Consider the following 20603-nt stretch of genomic DNA (forward strand, 5'->3'; position numbering starts at 1 on the left):
ACTGGTGATCACAGTGTGATACGGTGTGATCTGAGTAAGGGGTGCACCCTGATGGCTGAAGGAGGAGCATGTGAGGAAGTGCAGCTTCCACAGGCTGCAGACAGGCAGATGATACTGTGACTCAGCACTGAGGTTGCTTGCTGGCTCTGTCTCCTCACGATTATCATGCTGTTTCTGAAAAAAACCCAAAACTTTGAGTTCGCTTACATCTGGCCAAGTGACCTTCTGTCACTCCGGCGCCTCCTTTTAATGACTGCAAAACTTCCAACCACAGTACTTCTGATTCACTCGTATGTGTCCAAAAATCCTACTTACAGGCTTCTGCCAGTGGCAACCAAGATGAAAAAGCTATTTGTGGAACTGAGAAAGACAAGATGATGTAGAAGAGGGAAATATAACAACCAGGACGTAATCTAATTCCACAGGAATGAATTCTACTTTCAAACCTCTTCAAATTAAGTTTAAATGAAAAAAGTATTTCTTTGGAATACATTTCTCATTTGAATCAGCCACAACTCTCCTGATTCTGAGTGCCTAAATAAATATATTGCACACACCACTTTTAATAAGGATAGATTTTTCCATTTTATCTTTGACCATTTATTGCAAGCTCCAATTGTACAGCCATCTCTCACATATTTTAAGTCACTCTGGGCCTGTATTTCACACCTTCAACCTATCATTTTATTAGTTTTCATGTTAGCAGCACACAGTAACAGAGATGTCTAAAGCCACCAACCCTCCTTTTACACTGGAACGAAGACTTCAATGGCAGGCCACAGGAGGACATGAACAAATGGTGCCAAAATACACTGTCTCTTTTCTCTGGAAACACAACACCATCAACTGGCTGAAGCTTAAAATCCACAGACAAGCATGGTGACATTTTACAGCTAGAGGAAACATTCTGGGGGTTTGTTCACTTAGTATTGGAAACCTAGTGCTTCCTCATTATAAATCCAACACATTTGCAATGGAGATATCCCAGGGGGAGAATAAAGGAAACCAAAGGAAGCCTGACCCAGACTGCAAACAAGGAAGCTGAAACAACTGCTGGAAGTTGTTAGCCCTTCCACACATTTTCAGGAAACACTCTTAGCACATAGACAGATGATTATTACCTGTATTTTCCTGCATGAGCATGGTTCAAAGCTGCATTAGACGACATTTAGACTGGACATTAGGAAGCATTTCTTTACTGAGAAGATGGTTGGACACTGGAACAGACACGTGGCTGTTGTCCCAAGACCGATGCATTTGGACAATGCCCTTGATAACATACTTTATCTTTTGGTCAAGTGAAGTGGTCAGGCAGTTGGACTGAACGAGCATTTATAAGTTCCTTCCAAATGAAATACTCTATTCCATTTCTATTCTATTCTCGCCCATCCCATTTCTAAACATATGATGCTTATTTTTCACAAACATTCTTTGCTGATTCCAGCACGTGGCAGAACTGCAGCGCTCACCCAGAAGGTGTCAGGACTGTTCTGTGCACAGGTGTCCTCTGTGCACACACAAACACCTCAACATGCCAGTGAGGACTTCCAGGAGTGGGCTGTACCTGCCCTTGAAACACTCGGGATACCAGCACGAGTCCATGGGAAGACACAACACTGATTAAGAAATATCCAGTCAGCCTTTCCAGCAGTTTGGTAAACTTTGTGCATTTGATCACCATGAGCAAACACAGAGCTTTCACCTACACTGACATGTACTGCATGTCCCAGAGAAGTGCCCTAACACTAAAACACTGGGCACTGAAGTTTTAATAAAATCTCATCCACCTCTACTTTTTGCCAGAAAAAACCCAACTAATTCATCTTAATTACTCTGAAAGCATAACAAGTTCTACACCATGCAGACTCAGTTTACTGAACTCAGGCCATGGAGTAATTGACTTTTCATTCTACTTGCCTTTGTTTTAGTAACTAGTGCTGAAACTGGCAACTAGTGCTGAAGACTATTTCTGGAGGATAAAAATCTGGATTGGCCAGAACCAGTGAGAACAAAACAGGGTAATTAAGTTTTAATCTTTGCATTTTTCTTTCAGACAAGCACCAAAACATGAACTATTTCATCTCACTCGAGCACGACTGATTATTAGCTGGTTATATGAACTCAGTTAATGCAAAAGTAAGCCAACACATGCTATAGCTACTCTGCTTGCACCATCTGCACTGTTAATATGCAAATGCACAGATCTAGCAGGAACACACTAAAAACCCCATTATGGAAGTGCCACTCCACCTGTCTTTGCAAATGTACCTTAAGCACAGCTATGGCAGAGAATGTGACCACAGCAGCAGAGAGCAGTCTGGTAATAGACATTTCTAGTACACGGAGAAGGCTGCTACAGCAGCTCAGCGTGCTGAAAGCATAGCAGGATCTCTGAACACAAAGTTCATGGGAATTCAGCAGTTCCCCTTCCTTGTTTTTTCTACCAAGTAACTCAAGGGAGGCAGCACATCGTGCTATTTTAAGATAATGGTATCATTGAGGGTGAAACACATTTTAAAGTTATTTTAAAGCAGTTATTTTAAAGCACGGCAATGCAGCTAAACTGCATCAACGCTCACTCCAGACCCTGGGTCTGACTCTGAAGCAAGGAATTCGCAGGCGCTGCACAGCAGAGTTGAAACAAAAGGGTTCAAACGCGAGACAGCAAAGCACTGCCCCGCTCCCCACGGCACTTCACACATGCACAACTTTCCCTGGCGAGCCCAGCTGCCGCTCCAGCTCCGCGTCCCAGCAGGCCGGGATCTCCGTTCTCAGGGCACGCTGGCAGCGGCTGTGGCACAGCACCAGCGCTTGGAAGCGGGCACGAGGCGGGCGGGGTGCAGCCGGGATCCCGCGGCTCATCCCGGCCCGGGAGCGCCGCGGAGCCTCCCGCCCTCACCTGGCACGGCGGCCGGGCCCGGGCAGCCGCGGAGCCTCCGGCGCTCCCTGCCCGCCCGCTGGCGCCCGTCCCGCCCGTGACTCCACCGCCCGGGAATGGCGACCACCGCGCCCAGCAGCCGCCCCCGAACCGGCTGCCCCCGCCGGGGACCGACCTGCGGGGAGCCGGCGGCGCTGGGGCCGGGGCCGCTCGCACTCGGAGCCGGCCCGGGCACCGCTGCAGCCCCTCCGGCCGCTCGGACCCACCCCCGGCCCGCCGCGTCCTCTGCCCGCCGCGGCTCCTGCCTGTCCCCGGCTACTCACCAGGCACTGCCACGGCGGGGCTTCACCAGAGGACGACGCCTTCCGCTCGGAAACTTATCTCTCTCCCGCTACTGCCATTTGCTAACTTGCCTAAAGATCCTACAAAATCCCAGAAAAGGCTAGGAAACGAGAGGAGACGACTTAAAAGATGACGGTCAGGACAGGAATTTATGGAATGAAATCTTTAAGGGCAGGAGCAGATAGAGCCAGCCAGCTAACGCTTTCATGCCCTGACTCTGACCAGCAGCTTCATTTCGTGGGCAGAGCCAGGCTTAGGAGATGATTTAAAATACCTGCTGCTGGCGTGTTCCTCTGCGCATTAGCCGGAGTCCCCAGCACGCTGCCGTGCCTCGTCCTTCTCCTTTTCCAGCAGACCCCTCACGATCCCAGTGTCACGGCTCCCCAGGCCTTACAATCAAGCAGTTTGTTGTAAGGGAACTAAAAATAGCACTGAATTTTTCACTGGAGCACTTGCTTGAGTGAAGATAGTGCCAGTCAGCCCGTGCATTAGTGAGCCGTACAGACCTCTAATACAGCCCAGATCCTCTTGGAAATACGGCCATTGACCTTTCTCAAAATATGTTTTTCTCTTTATTTTCTTTTTTTTTTTCTTTTTTTTTCTTTTTTTTTTTCTTTTTTTTTTTTTTTTTGAAAGACAGCACAAAATAAATCTTCTTTCTGACCACTAAAAGATGAACTGAGTGGGGTTGTTTTAAGAATATCCCCGGGAAAGAGTGAGTCATTTAAGCTGCTTTTATGATAAAAGAACCCTGGAGGAAGTATATCTCCTTAGTCTCTGAGCTGTTCAGAGATCCGTATGCCCCCCCGAAAATCAAAGTTTCACACTGTTAGGTTTTTCAGCTTTGTTTGTTTGTAATAGTATGAGCACCTGCTTCCACTGTGGAATTAGGGCTAGCATGGGAAACAGAGCAGGATTTTATCCTGGCTAACACCTCAAGACGATCACTAACAGAAGCATATGTCCTGCGCGGCACTGAATAAGGTCTGCAAAAACATCTACAAAATGTTGCATAAGGAAAGTTATGGCACAGGCTGACAAGTCCAGTAAAAAATTCTCAGGAGGAATTATTTTTTGCAAAGCTTTTCATTGCTGTGTCCTGAAAAAAAAATCACTAAAGACCAAAGTTGCAGAAGATGTTATTCAAGACAAAGATGCCAGAGCTGCTGCCAATATCTCAGCTGGGATGCCAGATGCAGATTTTAATGTAAAACTTCCAGTCTGTGGATGCCAGCCTCACACATATTCACACTGTGGCACACAAAGAAATGGGAAGGGGCAGGTGATGGCTGGCAGCAGCCACTTGTGGCATTCTAAAAGGCTGGTAAAGCCACAGTGATTCTCCTGGTAGTTGCTCCAGCTGTGAAGTGTGCCTTACAACAAGCCAGGATGTCTGAACCACAAGTTAAATCTTATTAAGATGCATCTGCCACCTGCCCCACTTGGGCCGAGCAGTTCCTTTGCCATAGAAGGTGATCAGCTCTGTCAAGCACGGTTTGTCCTTGGTGAATCCATCCTGGCTTTTCCCAATCCCCTGCTTCATATATCTTGTGGTAGCTCTGAGGAGGATTCCTTTGGTAACTTTCCCAGGAACTGAAGTATCACTGATGGGCCTGTGATCTCTTGGATCCTCCCTTAAGCTCTTCTCATAGATCCCGGTGAGTTTACCTTTCTTGCAGCCTTCTCTGATGTCCCCTGATCTCCATGACTTGTCCAAGACTCACAATGAAACCATCCAGCTCTCTCAACACCCTCGAATGGATGTTGCCAAGGGCCATTGATCTGAGGGCCAGGCTCCTGAAACAGTTCACACCCCAGCTCTTCCTCCCCGACAGCGGCGGGTTTGTGTTTGTGCCAATCTGGACTGCTGTTCCCAAAGCCTAGGACCCCGCAGTGCTGGTGAGATGGAGGTGAATAGAGTGTTGAGAACTTTTCAGTTCAGTTGGTGCCTAATTCAGCTCTCCTGTTTAACCAGTTTAGCCAGTGATGTAAGTATTCAACAGTCAGCCACTCTCCAAAGAGTCAGATGTTGGCTGACACCGTGCATGGAAAGACGAGTGGAAATATCGGACCACAGATGCCAAGACTGAGAGTTCACTACTAAACTCACAACGAGACTGCTACTGCCAAGGCCCTGCAGACAGCTGAACCACATCACAGCAAGTACGCTCCATTTTTCATTTGAATTGCTGATGTGAAACCTCTCTGTCCTTCTGAGAAAATTCCTTCTGAACATCCACCTAAATCAGAGTGTGGTGGTCCCATATAGTGATGGGAGAGACTACAAGATGAATTTGGTTGGAACACAGCCTGTGAGACTACTGAAATTTTTGGTCAAAAGCACATGAGCAAGAACGATGCCCTGGAAACCAGCCGTTGTTTTTTAACTGTTTGAGACAAAATTCCAAGGCTCTGTGCTGTAGGATTCCTTATTACAAATCAGGCTTAGCTTTAATCCTCCCTGTTACTGTACCTAAGTGAATCAGCTAGGCTTGGGAGTGCACTGAAGAAACTCATGGAAAAGCAGTGCCACAAGCCTGCAGAGTCTGAATGCAAGTGATCACTGCCCAGATAAATCACTACTCCCAGTAAAAATTACGCTAGAAATACCCTCCTACCTTTCCTATAGTTCATTTAAAAGGCAAGAAATCTTCTTCTGTTGCCTCTGTTGCCTCACACTTCTGTTCTCTGGACCAGGGAGTATTTAGAGCAGTATTCAGTAAACAGCACGTGTTCCAGTGGCTGGCCCAGCACTGGCCACAGCTCTGTGGGGCTGCGTTCCTCACATTTTTGGACACTGGAGGACACCAGGGCTGCCTGGGCAGGGAGCAGCTGTGTGTGTAGGTGGGCAGGGAACAGGGGAGGGACAGCAAGATGGGAAACACAGCAACTCTGCTGCCTGCAAATGTCATGGAGCCTCCAGCTCCCTGAATCCAGACTGTTCAACAAGATTTCCTTTCATGCCAGCTGGCTGGGGTGAGGGAACCTGTTTTGCCAGACATTTTACTTTCTTCCCGAGTACCACCACTAGCAGTAAACTAAATTTCTTAACTGACAAAACCAACTGCTTAATGATTTCTGTTCTGCCTCTAAGGTTTGGGATTTGCCACTTAAAAATATCTGCTTCACATCCCATGCTTCACTGAAAATATTCTTCCCTGTTCCTGGAGAGATTGCAACTTTGCACACTGGGATAATTTTTAATACTTCATGTGACTTCAGAACAAAATCTTTTCCTTCACAGTGCATGCTTAAATGAGATTTGAGCCTCTTCTTCTCTTCACTTTTAGTACTTTATGGCAGGAACGTTTTCAGAGGTGCCAGCTGGGCTACACCCATGCAAAATGGGAGTAACACCCAGAAATGTGAATCAAGGATCATATGCTAATGTAAATTTAGCTGTTGAGGATATCTGTTGTGTTTTATGATGTGTTTAACAATAAGACCACAAATATATTAAAGAAGGACGTATGGAGGAAGACAGCTATGCAGTGTAGGTACTTGCAGAACACTGCAAGGGGAATCTCTACAGTACCCATAAATCCCCAACTGCTTAGGGAATTCAGTGTGACAAGAACACTTGGGGTTCTTTGTTAGAAGCGCCTAGGAAATGTGAGGATGTCCAGATTTGGATACCCAGATTTTATCAGCTGCCCTTTTATTTTATCTGCCCTCCACTTTATCACCAAGTCTCTTGCTGTCAATAAAATAATCTCTGCTGAAAGCAAAGCTGTCAGCTTGTCCCTCAACATTAAACGCAGCATTACAGTGACAGGCATTAGCAGACATTCCTAGGAGAAGCTGAACTGTCCTTTCAGTTACTCTGCAGGATAAAACTGCTGTAGGCATTTCATGGACAGGTGAAAGTCAGTCACACACCGTACCAGCAAAGAGGATGTTACCATCACAGAAATTATTTCTTCTGTGATAGATGCAGCATCCGGTTTTGCATATTCCAGCACAAGAATAAATCTTCCAGAGTGCTTTCATCCATTTCCTTCCAGCTTCACTGCAGTCCAAGTGCAGTTCACCTTATACGTAAGAAATGAGTCTTTCTCCACATGTTTGTGTATTTGGGCTTTGAATTGGTTACATTCGTGCAGCCCTCAGGGATGCCCAAATGACTCTGAATATCACGCTGAGATCTTCTCATGGAAGCTTCTGTCAGCTGTACCATGCAAAGGGCTCTCAGCTGCACACTATTTAACTTGCCCAATTGCATTTTTGGCTGCTGTTCTGCCTTGCAGCTTAGAGAAACCCTCTCCAAGTGCTAGGTCACAAGAAAAAATTGCCAAAATATGCTGCTTTTCAAAGAACTTACTCCTAAGGGGAATGGGAGATAGGAAAAACATTATAACAGGTCTGGAAGAAAACATCAGCAAACAAATTACTGTGAAATAGTAATCCATAAGGACAACATCTTTTCTATCTTCTCCTTATATCTGGTTGTTACATTTGGAATGAACAGGTTCATAAACACAGATGCATCCACAAATTGCCCTTCAGATAGTAACTCCCTTTCAGTTTTGATGCTGGAAACGTATGGTGTTTGTGTGATGCATCTGTCTACTTGACATAAGCAAACACCAGCTGTTATTTCCTTGGTTTACGAAAAGAAGGAATAAATAAAAATTTATTAATTAAACATGGAATTCAGAAAGCTCAGATGTGGATTCAAAATTTCTTACACAATCATGTCAACTTCCAGTCAAGGAGAGCACATGGGACCTGTGTCTCCCTCTGGATCACAGTGAAATGCTGGGGACAGCAACATCATTTTTTCAAGTGTCATTATCAGGGAAGAGGGAGAGTCTGAAGCTGTTTTCCTGCACTCTACCCAGACCGATAGATTTTATCCACAGACTCCCGTGCAGTTGCTCAGACATTAAAACCTCTTCAAGTCCTGACAAATCCTTTCCTTTAGGTTCCTGAAACATTGGAGACAGCATCCTGCAGCTGAAAAGGCAGAAAGGCAGCATTTAGCAACAGTACTTTTAGCATCAGCTCGTATGTTGCAGCAGAAAGATTATCTCACTCAGAGATGAAAGTATTGGCAGACAGGTAAGTATTTATCTGCACTCAAACAGGTTCATGTGCTCACCAGATAATTCAGTTTTGTGTAAAGGGAAGCCCAGCTGAAGTAACACACCAGCCACACTCCACCTGCTACTTCAGCAGAAACCAACTGCTGCATGAAAAACCTGGATGAGCACGTTCCAAAAGCCTGAAGAAAATTGATTCTGGATTAAAATTATCAACTGATTTCCCTTTTGGCCTTCCTGGGAATTGAACCTGTCTACACAATTAAGCTGTATAAAGATTTTCTCTGAAGCTAGAAAAGTCTTTTATTTATAACAGCATCTCATCATATTAAACGCCCTGCTCCAATCTATAACAAGTTGAAGGGATGACAAATACTACAGTGTAAGCTGAATATACTCAGCACATTAGGCATCTAAAGCACTGCAAAATTTTACTTATCAATTTCCACCTTCATTAAGAGCAATCTTCTCTTGAACTACTTTGCACAAACCCAGCAAAAGACACTGCCAGCAGAGAATGAATATATGAACACTGGGAGGGTTTTAAGACACATCTTAAAGATTTCTTGATCTGTAGCCCATACTATATGTTGACTCAAGTTTAGTTATGATAAATAAGTAATTTTTATGCTCCTTGTATTATCTGAAATCCACAGTAGTAGTTGTAGCCAGTACCAGGTAGTGACATGTTAGTAAAACCAGACCTAATTGTGAAACCAAAATTGTAAAACAAAAATTATGCAGCTCAGAAGTGAGATGCTGCAATATACATCTTGTTACACATACTTAGAGCCTGACACCTTGCTTAGGAACCCCAGAGCTCTAGGGTCAGTATCTTCCCAAAAATAACTGGGGCAGAGCTGAAATATACCCTGAATCTAAGAAGCTGCAGAGAGAATTGCAAATACAACCCACCCAGATGGCACGATGTTATCAAAGTTTAACATGTCAGTCTGCTCATTTAATTAAAGCCCTTTCATCTCCATGGTTAATGGCAGGTCTGTATGGCAGAAATGGCACCAGAACAGATGTTAGTAAATTTGTCAAAGCTGCAGGATGATTGCTCTGGCTTCAGTGTCTTTTGGAGGACTACTCTATTTACATTCCTACTGATCTCTTATGTCAAATCTGGTAAATATTACCTCTCCTTTGGCTGCTCTACAGGAAGGCATAAGCCAAGTTTCTTGGCGAAAGTCATCTGCTTTGAGAAAATACCATATGATTATAGGCAGCCTTTTTAAAGATTTCAAGGAAAAAAAACTTTAATGATGGAAAGCATGCCTTAATTTGAAATAGGCCTTCCTCCATATTTCTTTTTGTCTTATCTGTTCAGAATTCCCTTGAAAAACCACAGCTGTGTGTTAAGACAGGAAAAATGTACTTGGAGAACAGCTTGGCCACTCAAGGGAAGTCCTGTGCAAGGCAAGGCCGGTATCATAATCCACATTTTGATGGCATCAAGAGTGTCCAGAGCAAAGTCAAACCTGCAGGTGCACAGAAGAGTCTCACTGTTCAACCTGTGCTGTGCAGAGCACCTCTGGACAGGGAGGGCAGAGGAGCCAGCAAGCCTTTGCCCCAGGCTGAACCACGTTAATGAAAAACTTTGAAATGCTTGCAGGACAAAAAGCAATCCAGTTACCACTGAAGGCAAAGTAATTGCCTGCAATGTCAAAGGGACAACACAGCTGTTTAGAGCAAATCTGACCCTCCACTCTGTTTATGGAGCAGGTCATTTGAATTATGTAAGAAAATAGTACATTTTGATGGGGTAATAGTTTCTTTTCCAGTTAGGGAAGTTACATTTCCAAAGGCTAAAATATGCAGTGTATCACAGTGAACAGTTTGATCTCAAAACGCTGCTCCAAGAGCCAGAGGCACACAGGAATGCTGCAGGGTCAGCACACAAAGGAGAAGGGCAAAGGGCTTCCAAAGGAAGCAGCAAGCGCTGTCAGCACCCTGCAGGAGCACCAGCCTCCCTTAGCAGAGATCTGCCTCTCCCAACAGAAACCGCTCCAGCCTGAGCAAGCAAGCTTTCTCATTTTTGTGATTCTGTGCAAATGCCCTTTGAATCGAAGATGCTCCAAGATAATGAGAACAACTATAGTTTATGAAAGCAATATTAACAGAGATATTCCCTGTCTTCCACAAGAATTGCTCAGAGAGCTTTTCAAGCTCAGTTACCATCACTTCAGTTTATCAATATGCAAATTAGAGCAATTAGTCAGTAAGTGGCTCACTTGATCAAGTGCATATTAAAAGATAATGAGAGGTTGAAAAACAACCTGGGTCCATGCTAAGGTGATTCACAAGCTGTAAATATAAAGTTATGCTTTATAGCACAAGGGAAGATGCAAAAAGGAGAGGATCAAAACCTCAAAAGGAACCTCAGCATCTTTCAACATAACTGATCCTGCAAAACTCATCTATAAAATTACTGTACAACTTTTCCTTTTCCTTTCACATTTTCCTACATTTTTTTCTTTCTCTGGTACATATGCTCTGGAGGAGCAAGACATCTGCTGAACTTTGGGGTTTAGGGACTGCTCAGCTGTACAGTGATCTGATTATGCAGTCAATTCCTTTGGGAGCCAGCAGGCTACTGGATTTTGAGAGTGTGTATATATATATATATATATATATATATGTGTGTGTGTGTGTGTGTGTGTGTGCTGCAATACGAACGTGCAGAGACAATCTCCATTGCCATCTACTGTGTTATTAAAATAGCCCCCAGCAAAGCTACTATTTCTATTAAAAATAATGTCTGATATGATTAAAAAGACCCACTGCAATATAACTTAGCTGTTCACAATTTCTGCTGTCACTTAAAGATGATTGTCTTCCAGTTTAGCCCCTGAAGCTTGGCTGAGGCAGCCTGCTCCCTTACAGCATGCTGTCAGCACACCTGGGTTGTACCTGCTGGTCACAAGAAATCCAGAACTGTGGGACTTCTGAAAGGCTTATAGAGATATTTTTTGCTCATGCAAAGTTTTGAATGTGTTGTTCTATTGCAGTCAAAGTTACAAAACAGCAACTGTGGTTGATATGATACTGCACGTCCAATCAAGGCAATAAAGCCTTCAGAAAAAAGGAAAAAGAATATTGCTCCCAGATGGCAGAGCAAACTTCTAAAAAAAAAGAAAATAAAGGAAAAAACAATAACAAACAAACTTGCAGTGGGAGGGAGAACATGGACAACAGTTAAGGAAGTGATGTCAAATCACTCAGGATTTGATGTAAGATTCATTACTTTCACAGATGCAATTTTTGATAGCTTGAATTCCAAGATTCAGCAATTTTAGTGGAAAGAATCTGTAATAAATCGTGGGAACTGCTGGATTTGCAGCAATTAAACACAGGCATGGGAAAAGATTATGCTGTGCAGTATCAGGGAGTTAAAGGTATGGTGCTAATCAAGGTCTTGCTAATATTGGGCTTCAAATTAAAATCCTTTGAGAAGAAAAAATAGTCACCTCCTTCTCTCTTTGGAGATGTGTACATCCCTAAAAAAATACTTGTGTCAACTGCCCATCATAATCCGTAACTCGTTTTGTTTATTATTTCTTTTTAATTCAAAGCAGCCCAAGTTTCTGATTTTCCCACAACATTTATGCTACGGGAAGGTTACAACATCTCTTGAGATCTGAGCATTTGCTGTTAATGGTTTAAATCAAACCTAGTGGCAGCTACTGATCTCTCAAAACTACTGCAAATACAGCTTAACTGCAACTTACAATATTTCTTTCAGCAATACAAAATGCTCTTTTTCTTCTGAGGCAACTTTAACTCTCTTTTTTATTATTATTCAATTAAGTGATGAGATACAACAGTTGGACTTTACCTGCTGACTGAAAGTACAGCAAAACATAAGGTGCATTCTGGCATCCTAAAATGCCTGTGCTAACTTCCGAAATACTGCACAAGGACAACAGCAGCAGCAGGGGGCAGAGGATGGCACAGCTGCTTGAATCAGCTAGAAAAAAGGAGTATTATTATGCTAAGCTCTCAGAAAAGTACATCCTGGTGGGCCAACACAGAGAAAAGCAGTGATCAGCCAACTCTCCCAAGACAGGGAGGGAACAAAAGGAGAGAGCCCTAGTTTTACATGCATATGCAATAACCTCCAGTGATCTACAAATGTCTGATTAGCTGAAATGACAACAAGCTCTGTGAGCCCTCCAGCTGATATTTGTGAGTGAAGTTTAATGAACCAGTGCTGAACCAAACAACAAGAGTCAGGGAAACAACAAAAACATGATATAAAAAATATAGGAAGAAAAATCAAATTAAGTGTAGTTGCAATTTCCAAATGACTAGGTCATGATGAGTAGGAAATTAGATTAATATGTGGTTGTGCAAAGGTTAAGGAGTGGGACTTTTCTTCCCACACTTGAAGGGGGAAAAAAAGAAACTTAAAAGATTTTTTTCCAGGTCAGGGTTTGTTTAGAGTTAGTAGGATTAAAGGTTGAAGGCTTATGGGAAAAAATGTGCCTCCAAGTGGATAATTTCCCCTTTATTTGGGCCACTTTGGTATGGCCTGCCATGGCTGCATCTATGCCAACTGCAAAGCTGAAGCAGTTCTGGAACTGACAGACCAGAGGGGACAGCCCTGGTCTGTCACTGTCCCTGATCTGCTCTGCATCTTCATTAACTTGGGAAAAATCCTACATTTACTGCATGCACAAGAAGAGACACTCAGGGGTTTGGTGACTGACTTTTCAATCTCGAGCTCTGTACTGCCATCACAAATAGAGGTTCACGCATTTTGCAACTACGCCGGTGCAGCCAGCCTCTCTCCCAGCAGGGATTTCAGATAATTTACCCTCCCAGCCCGCTCCCATTTCCCTGTGCATGAGCCAGGTGTGTCAAGGGTGGTCACCCAGCTGCTGTGAGGGGTAAAAAAGCACTGACTGGGAAACCAAAACCATCTTTTCCTGAGAGGAAACTCAGCATGGCAACTCCATAACTGTAATTATTACCAACTCAACCTCCTGGACATGTGCAAGGCATTACTCCTCTTCAAAACTTCCTTTTACATTCATATGTTAATTAAAATGAGATTTGTAAATGCATGTACAGAGGCAGCATTATAAAGCACAAACTCTTTCCATCTCAGAGAACTGTATTTTTGGTTTTGTTGTTTTTACCTACAAAAGGAGAGGAGGCCAGCCCTACACAGAGATTGCTCAGTAACATCTGCACCTTGAAACAATTCAACCATCCCAAGCAGACAACACTGGAGAACCTCTGTGACCTCAAATGAAATTTCCAAATACCATGGCCAAAATGAGAAGTGCTACAGATCACAGGGGAAATGCTCCTAAACATATTAAGCACTGAATACTCTGTCCCCAGGGATTCCTTCGGTTAAAAGCCCGTGCTGTCCTGCTGGGAACTCGCGCTGCATTCACAAGGTCAGAGCCTAGGCACTGCTGGTAACTCTAAGCTGTAACATCTGATCCAGTCAATATGACAAAAATATCCCCTCTTCCCAAAATGCAGTGAAGAGGAGGAACACCAGCCCAAACTGCACACGCTCCCTTCCCCTGACCTCTGTGGCAGACATGCACACAGCTACGGCACTTCCCAGAGGGGTGAGAGGGCAGTGCTGCCTGTGGCATTCCCAGACAGCACAGAGACATTCATCACATTGTTACCCAGAAACTGGTCTCCTTCTCGGCCCAGGGCTGACTCACACATTTCAGCTCAGGCTGTATGAACTACACCAGTGTGGCATTCCCCTCCAGGGAGCCTTCTGTAGGACTGCAAACACATGAGAGTTTGTCAGGAAGGTGCTGCAGGTCTTTGGGCGTCTGCGGGTCTCAAAAAGCCATTTGATGACCGGGTATCAGCCAGCCCTGGTCATGAACACACAGCTGAACCTCGATGACTGCTTCCAACAAGGTCTGGTCCTTGTGTGATATTCTACATAACACAGATTTACCTGCACTTCCCAGCACTCAAATAACCAAAGGGAGATGTGCACTCTCTGAAGTTCCACTGACAATACAATTTGCTCTTTTGAAGTTTCATTTGATTATCTCTACTTTTTCCACAGGGAAAAATGAAAAGGTCCTTGTAGCACTGGCAACAAACTCTTCGTACAAAGTTATTTTTGCATCTAAGTAAAATATGAAAGGGTTTCCTAAAAAAAACCACCAAAACCCACTGTTAATTCCTCCCAACAGGTGGATGGATCCTGTGAAAATTACTTGGTTAATGTCCAACTGCAGCTCATGGAAAAAATTTTTCATATAGGTTTCATGTTAAACCACAACATGGTGGTTAGAAAGAATGCATTATATAGAGTGCAATTCCATAGATCTTCCAGAATTAACCAAGGAAAAACTCCTAGATACTGCACACAGCAGGTATTTTGCTATGCACAGGCAGCCTCCAAAGAAGGCTGAGCTTTTCCTGTGCAAGAAGTAGAGAATTATTTACTGGTGTGATAAATATATGCTGATCACCAATATCAGCATTTGGAACCATGTGCCATGCACACTACAAGAATTATTACGTAGTGTCCAAACCAGACTGGTTTTTTATCATGCATTTCACTTCAAGAGAAAATGCAGCATGCAAATTGCAAGAGGCACTCAAGCAACAGTAGAAAAGACCAAGGGTTGAGAGAGGAACACAAAGGTCTGAGCAGAAGGCAGACAGTAGTACCAAGGAGAAGCTGCATCATTACAACATCCACGGTCATCCTGACATAACAAAGCCACAGGGCACACTTACTGTGCTTGCCCTGTGTACCCCAGACACTGCCTCTACCCCACCATCATTAGGAGGCTCAGCTGAGACCTGCACTAGTGAGGATTTCTGTTCATTGCTCCTGACTGGCAAAGTGCTCTACTGGCCGTACAGCCGGAAGCTGCTGTGCCTTCAAGGAATCCCTTCCATTTGCTGACAGGGTAAAGCACCCAGCGCTGAGGTGAATCACCCTGCAGAGCCCATAAAGCTCCAGGAGCCTCTAAGAACTGCAGCCCTGCCGCTCAGTGCCTGCTCAGCCTGCTGTGCCCAGGCATCAGCCAGAACCCTTCCAGCCCATCTGCCCGCCCCAGCCAGGCGGTGCTGACTGGCTGCAGGCTGCATTCCGCAGCTCCCAGACTCCGCTGTTTGTTTTTCATCAGAAGCAGCCTCAAGCAATGCAAACTGTGGGAATTAGCTGCCCTGTGTGAAAACACCGTTTACAGACATGCGGTGTTCAGGCCCCTCAGACAATATAAATCCCTCCCTTAGGGATGGCTGTCGCTGGCCAGCCCCGGCTGGGGCACGGCACAAACCCAGAAGGATCCCTGGAAGCACTGAAGCCACGAGAGCAGGCTGTCCCCCCGAACGCAAATGGGAACTGGCTCCCTTTCGAAGAAAGGGTAAGTCAGATAGAGAGGAGGAAGGCACCGAGCTGGCGCTGTCCCAGCAGGGACAGTTCTGAGGGACAGTTCTGGATCTGTCTTTGGCAGGGTGGATGGCATAGAAATCTACTTCAAACATACTACAAAAGATCAATTTAAAATAAGCAGAGTAGATGGTAGAGCTGAAAATGACAGTTCTCTGGGGTTCTGGGATCAGATTTCAGCCTCCTGTGCCCCAGCTCAGCTGGAGTTCTTATTCTCTGACATATCTGCAATATAAATAAAGCTTTGTGTTTAAAAAAGGAGTGTGTACTATAGTGCCCAGGACTGTTTAAGTTTTAAGAGCAGATTTACAGAGCAAACTAAAATAGTTCTTCCTGCCTCTTCTTCTGTGGTGTCTCTTAAACCTTATTGAAAAATTTTACATTGTAACATACCACATTAAAAAAATAATCCCATGTGCAATTGGAGTCGGTCCCTGTTGACAAGGTTGGAATGGCCAGCAAACTGCTTAAATTATGCCAAATTCTCTCAAAGACAGTGGGATTTAGGCTTGAGTTTTTGAGCAAACGAGGTTAACTGTAAATACAGGCTTTTTATTTATTTTTTTTCTCTGTGGAGGTTTAGGTTGAATATGGGGAGAAGGCTCTTCACACAGGGGGTTTTGGGCCCTGGAACAGGCTCCCCAGGAAAGCAGCCGCAGCTTCAAGGCAGGCAGAGCTCAAGGTGAATTTGGGCCAGGCTCTCAGGCACTGGTGTGACTCCTGTGCAGGGCCATGAGCTGGACTTGATGGTTTTTGTGGGTCCCTTCCAGCTCAGACTATTCCATGATTTTATGACCTGAAATTGGTTGCCTCCTGCTTCAGATTGCAGAGGGATGGAAACAGAACTTGAATGAACACAAAGGCCATGCTGTGACTGCTTCTGGTCTTTGAACCACTTCTCTTTTCATGCAGGTTTGTAGTAAGTGGACAGATGTATCGGGGTTTGTTGTGGAAAGTCAGTATTTATGATCTGAGAAGCAGCAGATGTGTTGGTCTGTGCTGTTACACCTCATCTATCAAATACATGGAAGGTTTGGCAAAACTGACTTCTCAGTGGAGATGAATCTACATTTTTATCAGTACTGCAAAGCTTCTGATGATGATTATTATTAATGTTCCCCAGAAAGGAAAATTTGCAACAAATCAGAATCCTGTCACAAAGTTGTTTTGTGGTTTAGCATCTTGCAAGAGAGTAGTTGGCCTGCTTGTTCTCACGTTTAGCTGCCAGTATTTTAATATTTACATAAGAGACAATATTATAAATAAAACATGCAGTTTCATTAATGTAGAGGGATAACTTAGTTGTCAACACAAAATGCTTTTGAATCAGTCCTACTTGTGACTGGCTTACTGATTCCAGTAATAGTTTGCCCAAATACTCCAAAAATCTTACAGTCTCTTTTTTTTGGATCGATTGGAAATGACCTCTGTCTGGAAAACCAGCGCTTAGAATGTTGCAGCATTACATCTGACTCCTGATCCCAGTGCCAAAGTTTCCAGCAAGTTAATATAAACAAGAAACAGCCCAATTATGACAGGATATTGTGGAAAATACTATAAGACACTGAAATGGGAAAGAGGATTTTAGGTTGAAAGCGAGCAAGTATCAAATGTTAATTTTGCAGTAACAGCTATGTTTAAACATCCTCTCTCCCCCATTTCCTCATGTGAATGTTCTGGGGGGTAAAAACATTGCAAGGACTTGAGTAACAGCATGTGGTCAGGAAGTCTGTTCCAGATTTCCAGATTGCATCTAAAAGCTTTATATGTAATAAGATATACCACAGCTCTGTGAGTATGTTCTTAAGTGGAAAATCAAACAATAACATTGGAAGCTAGTCTGTTGTTCTTGGTGTAGCTTATTGCATTATACAACTCCATGAAAGAAGAAACCCACACAGCCATGCCCTAAGATGGCCCTTACCTATAATCTATTAAAAATTAAAAAAAAAAAAAAAAAAAAAACTAGGAGGACTCTGTGGTTGAGTTACCTGTGAAATGTGTTGACCTTTAAATAAGAACAGTATCTAGGATCTCAGTTTTACTGGCTAGAAACTCTCTCTTGAATTGACTTAGAACAAGGTTTGCAAAGATCAGGTCCTGTTTCAGTGATAAGCAACACAATTTTAATAATGAAAGCATCCATGGGGTATGTTTATATTCAGCAGAAGGGATGTATGTGTATAAATAGAAGGATGTATACTCGGTATTGTTTATTTATATATGTAATGATATGTTTAAAAACACTTTGTCCTTTTTGAGGTCAGAATTTATGCCTACTATAGATAAAATCCATCTACAGGAGTGACTGTTTTCAGAAACTTCAAACAAGCAGAGCAACATCAACATCACAACTCTTCCCCTCCTTCCCCTGTCCTTCCATCCTCTTGGGAAGCACTTCTGCCTTTAATGAATACACACCTAACCATTCAGTGTTGTACACAGTGTAAGATTTATAATGTTAGATTGATTCTACACAAAGGATTTCTTTCCTAAAAGATGAACTTTTGCATACTTGTAGAAAAACACATTTTAAAAGGAGCAAGCAAGTGTGGGATCATCTTTAAAAGCTTTTGTCAGTTATAGAAGTGCCCCTTCAAAGACAGCGTGTAGCTGTTCTTTACCTTTTTTGCTTGTACCTAGAATTGCACAAGATTCTGGCACTGGAAGAATTTTATTTTGGGGGTGTGGTAGTGAGGAGGGTGATTGCATGTTTTCCCGTGATATTGCAGAATTTTGGGGGGGCTAATAAGGAAATACAGATATTTTTGTGCTATTTTGTATCTAACCAGCCAGCATATGTGACAGTGTTCTGCGTATTGTGAAACCATATCAATATGTCCCATGAGGCTCAGCCAAAGATGAACTTTGTGTTCCTTCAATGGCAGGAAGCAGAAGAAAAAGGAAAAGGGCATTCATGTACTAATGCTTCCCATTCTGAGCTGACTCTATTTTTTTTTTTCCCTCCCAGATGATTTAGTGGTGTAGCCACTTAATGACCTCAAATAGCTCTAAAATAAACGGCTGCTTTCAGTCCTTGCTAGCTAATGCAGAGCGATTAGATTCACCTGGTTACTGATGGAGTAACGGGAGACTGCAGGCAAAGGTGTCTCCAAGAATGGCAGGCAGTTTAACACCACCCTGATGTCTCAGAAGTCCTGGACGCGTTTCAGTGGATTTATTTCAGGAATCAGAGGGAAGAAAATCTGGGAGTATGCCTAGCTTCTGAGAAGCATTGGCAGTAAATTATGATTTCACCCTGAGTTTGTACAGTACTCTTCAGATCTTGGTTGTCTTTGGAAGCTGCTTTCTAGAGGGGCCAAGTGAAGAAGACACAGGGAGGAAACTCTGAAGAAGACAGTTTCAGCTGGGGAAGTGTCTGGGTGAAGAAGGTCTAAGCTAAAGGGAAAGATTCAAGATCTTCCTCCTTCTCGACCTGCAGCAGATGTCTGCACTGATAATGGGGAGGAGAATCATTAACACTGGCTAAGGTGTCGAGCATCCCACAGAACGCTGCCACGCTCAGCTTGCCCAGCAGCTCCAGGACGGGCTCGCTGTGTACCACAGCCTGCCCTGGCAAAGCATCCCCCTGCAGGCTGACAAGAGCATTAAGAAGCCCTTGCCGAGGGTGGGAAGCTCTCCAGCCTTACCGGGCAGAGCTGCCCTCAAACAGCTCCCGGTGATGGCTGTGGCCACAGGGAAGGAGGCTGCAGAGGGCAGCACTGCCATGCACTTGGCCTGCACTGCCCATCCTGGTACAGCACAGGCAATGAAAATGAAACATTAACTTCATGGCTGCACGGATCATAAAATCACCTTGATTTTAAGGTCTCCCTGAAAAACAGTGGACTTTTAATGGTATCAGACTTTGTTCATGCTGACTGAACCATAACTGGCCCCTCATGGTAAAAGCTGGGACAACACTCCTTTCAGTCCTGCCCATAATCCCCATTACCAGACTCAGCAGCAACATTTTCTTTGCAAGGCCACATGAAGGCTTTGGTCACTCTTTGCAAAGTGTAGCTGGGGCGTGGAGTGACCAGCACAGGACAGGCACTGACAGCTCTCGGAGAACACACCGAGGGCAAAAACTCAGCTAGCCCCGAGGCAGGAAGATGTAGGAGAGGGGAAGCAAATACTCATGTGGAATGAAAAGGGGATTACAATTCTTTTCCGTAGCAAGACAAAGAGAGAACTGGAAAAAGTACAGGAACAGCCAAAGGCCTGGAGAAAATACCACTGCTTGCTGCCACCAGATACAGAATCGGAAGGAAACTGGAAGCAGCAGCAAACAAGGGTGCCCTCAGCTGATCTGCTGGCGGCGCATCAGGGCACAGCTCAGCCTGTTTACAAGGTCCTTACATTTGAAAGGTCTTTATCATCTTTTACTTTGTCATCCACCCCAGTAGAAATACTAAACTAATTTAGAGAAGCTGATCTGTGAGTACTGAGATTAATTTTAAGCAGAGAGGAATTATTCAGTAGGTCTGTGCAGTAGGAGAGGGTTCTCTGTCACACCACAGAACAAAACACTGCTGTGGAGCACAGAGTCATGAATCACTGCCTCAGATGCAGAAAAAAATCCAGCTTGGATTTAAACCTTGTTTTGTGTAAGAGCTGGCCAAGATTAATCACTTAAGTACGTAAGTTAATGATCACTTAAAGAACTGCCACACACTTCACATTATATTGATCTCCCCATCACTTCACAAAAAGGAATTTTCACATTGCTGTTACAGACATCTCAAGTTCTGTGGGATCAGTAGGGATAACTCTGAATTGTATGAATCATCCACTTTAGAATATAATAACATATTCAATACTGATATTAAAACAAAGAAAATCAAAAAAATCAAGGAATAGGTATGGTGACCAAGTACAATTTTAAGGTCAAGTTCACATAACTCAGTAGCATTACACTTGTCTCAAATTCACTTGT

General features: G+C 43.8%; 1 protein-coding gene across 6 annotated transcripts in view; it reads right to left on the reverse strand.

Annotated features, from left to right (window-relative positions):
- The window catches only part of ARHGAP24 (Rho GTPase activating protein 24), a 114977-nt gene that overhangs the window by 50541 nt on the left and 43833 nt on the right, over positions 1 to 20603 (reverse strand). The window contains exon 1 of one of the 6 annotated variants that reach the window (XM_063415027.1): positions 3202 to 4203. The exons of the other annotated variants lie outside the window; for them this stretch is intronic. The gene's annotated coding sequence lies outside the window, so the exon portion shown is untranslated. Of the gene's footprint in view, positions 1 to 3201; positions 4204 to 20603 lie in introns of those variants that run through there. 6 annotated transcript variants of the gene reach the window in all.

The sequence above is a fragment of the Prinia subflava genome, chromosome 18 (genome assembly GCF_021018805.1).
Source record: "Prinia subflava isolate CZ2003 ecotype Zambia chromosome 18, Cam_Psub_1.2, whole genome shotgun sequence".
Classification (NCBI taxonomy): domain Eukaryota; kingdom Metazoa; phylum Chordata; class Aves; order Passeriformes; family Cisticolidae; genus Prinia; species Prinia subflava.